The sequence below is a fragment of the Mustela nigripes genome, chromosome X (genome assembly GCF_022355385.1).
Source record: "Mustela nigripes isolate SB6536 chromosome X, MUSNIG.SB6536, whole genome shotgun sequence".
Taxonomy (NCBI): Eukaryota; Metazoa; Chordata; class Mammalia; order Carnivora; family Mustelidae; genus Mustela; species Mustela nigripes.
Genome location: NC_081575.1, coordinates 2,616,663 through 2,618,929, shown reverse-complemented (window position 1 = coordinate 2,618,929; position 2,267 = coordinate 2,616,663). Strand labels below are relative to the sequence as shown.

Sequence of the window (2,267 nt, the reverse complement as noted above, 5' to 3'; positions counted from 1 at the left end):
GGCCAAGAGTACCCTTCCTATCACACCTACACTTGCCTAACCAACAAAGGTACAAAATTTTTCCCAAGGAGACAGTAGTGCTTAATGGCCAAGACCATGCATTCTAGAATTAAGTTGCCTATGTTTTAATTCCCAACTGGGACATGTAATTACTCTGCAACCTTGGACAGTTACTTAACCTCTCTGTGCTTCAGTTTCCTCATCAGTAAACCAAGGATAATACTAGTACCTGCTTCATAGTGTTGGTGTAAGAATACATATTAAATCCTCAACCTAAGATCCAAAACATACAAGGCACTCAACAATGGTAGCAATTAGTATTTTTGATGTAATAATTACTACCATGGACATGGCAGTGTTAGTAACTCAAAAACTCCCATCAAGCAACCAGATCCCTTCTCCTAGCAGTTCAGAGGGGGTATACTACAACATCTCCAGGCAGTCCTTGCATAGCTCCAGACATCCAGAACCTGCTGATCCTCAACAAACCATACAATTCACAGCAGGAATCCTGGCTTATCATCCTGCTCTAAATCCAAAAGCCACCCCTCCCCCAGTCCTCCTGCCTATGCCATCCTCAGCCACAGAGGACCAGCAAGCTGGGAAACCAATTCCACACAAACCATCAGGTGTTTCTTCCTTCTCAAGGACACAGCTGGACTTATACCATGCCTGCCAGTGGGATGGGGTAGGGTATCTGAATCCCTTTCTAGCTTGTCTGTTCAACTACCTAGGATGGGGAGTGGGCAGGCAATAGGGCTTCCCATGGGGAATCAAGAGAGGTCCCGCAAGTTTGTAAAGGAACTCTGGCCCAACCTCACAATAAACCCCTTAAAGGAAGGGGGGGGGGTCCTCAAGCTGCTTCAAAAGAAGCAGTTATTTACAACTTTCCACTCAGTTGCATCTGGGAAAGGGAAAAGGGCTGCATGGGATTCTCCTTATTTCTTGATTTCAGCAATGAGAAACAGCTGCAGAGAAAGAGTTAAAGGCGGAAGGAAGCTCCAGCCATTACCCCATCCCCGTGCCTAGGGCTGTCTGGGGGGTCATGACTGTGCTGTCTGCTCCAGCTAAGGAACACTGGGTGGCTTTCTGCAGCAGCTGCCTGGCCCCCTAAGCAATTTGCAAGGTCAAGGCTGACCTGTTTCCAAAAAGGAACAAAACAATTCACTGACAATGAAGCAAATCGCGCATACACCACATCACAACCCCCTCCCCAAATCAGGTTTTACCTCAGTGCCTCCCTGCCCAGATGCCAACTCTGGGCTTCCACCAGCCCCACTGGGAAACCCAGGATAGCATCACAGCTGCAGAGCATGTCTCGCCTCCCCGGCCAACCCAAGGAGACTCTCAGTACGGGGGAGAGATGCTATCGCTAAAGGAGACCTCAGCTTGGGGGAGGGGGAAGGAGGGACATCTCTGTTCCTTACCAAGAGCCACAGTCACTTCCCCGAGGCCGAGAGAAGAGAAGGATGAATGAAATGAAACAAGTTGGAGATTAAGTCCTCACAGAGCTCGGCTTCCTCTTCTCTTTCTCTGGGTCTCTCTCCTGGTCCCTCTCCCGTCTCTCTGGTTTGCTCGCTAGCTTGCGCGCGCTCACGCTCTCCTCTCCCTCTCTCTCCTCCCCCTCTCCCTCTCTCTTTCTCCCGCCTCTCCCTATCTCTTCTCTCTTCCCTCCTCCCCTCCCCCTTTGCTGCCTTTAGATTCACCATTCCCTGGTGCTGAGCACGCGGCTGTGCTGGGGCTCTGGAATACAGTGCTGCAAGGTTTTGGATCTGTGGTTGTTTTAGGAAAGACTAAAGTAGTATTTTATTATTTAAGATTTCCAGCAGAGAAATAGAGGGAAGCTCAGAGGGAAGGGGAGGAGCAGAGGAAGCCAGAGGAACGGAAAGAGAGCAAAAGGGTAAGAGCAGTGAATAGGAGGATAAAAGAAGTATGGATTACCATGCTGATATGTGATGCTGGCTAGCTGCTCCAAGACAGAAAATAAGTGGTCTATCTCCCTTACATCCCTCTGGGTGTGTCTTCTTAGCTCAGGCTCCAAATAAAGGTTTCACAATCCTGTTTGTTCACATTCCATCTCTGAGGACAGTAATGAGCTAAAAAAAAAATTTACATCAAAGAGTTTGTCATTCCCCCTCCACTAAAAAGAAAGTGTTCAGCCACATTGATTCCCTAATGACCTAACTGCCACCTCCACCCCCGACAAAGTAGAAGTGTGAACCCAGTTCAGAACTGTCAATTGGAGCTTACCTCCAGGCAAAAGAGAC

The 2,267-nt window shown here is 48.6% G+C and overlaps 1 protein-coding gene across 1 annotated transcript in view; it reads right to left on the bottom strand.

Moving 5' to 3' along the window:
- Positions 1-1,594, bottom strand: part of GABRA3 (gamma-aminobutyric acid type A receptor subunit alpha3) — a 385,158-nt gene extending 383,564 nt beyond the window's left edge. The window contains exon 1 of the mRNA XM_059385929.1: positions 1,428-1,594. The gene's annotated coding sequence lies outside the window, so the exon portion shown is untranslated. The remainder of the gene's footprint in view (positions 1-1,427) is intronic.
- Between the last annotated feature and the right edge of the window lie 673 nt (positions 1,595-2,267).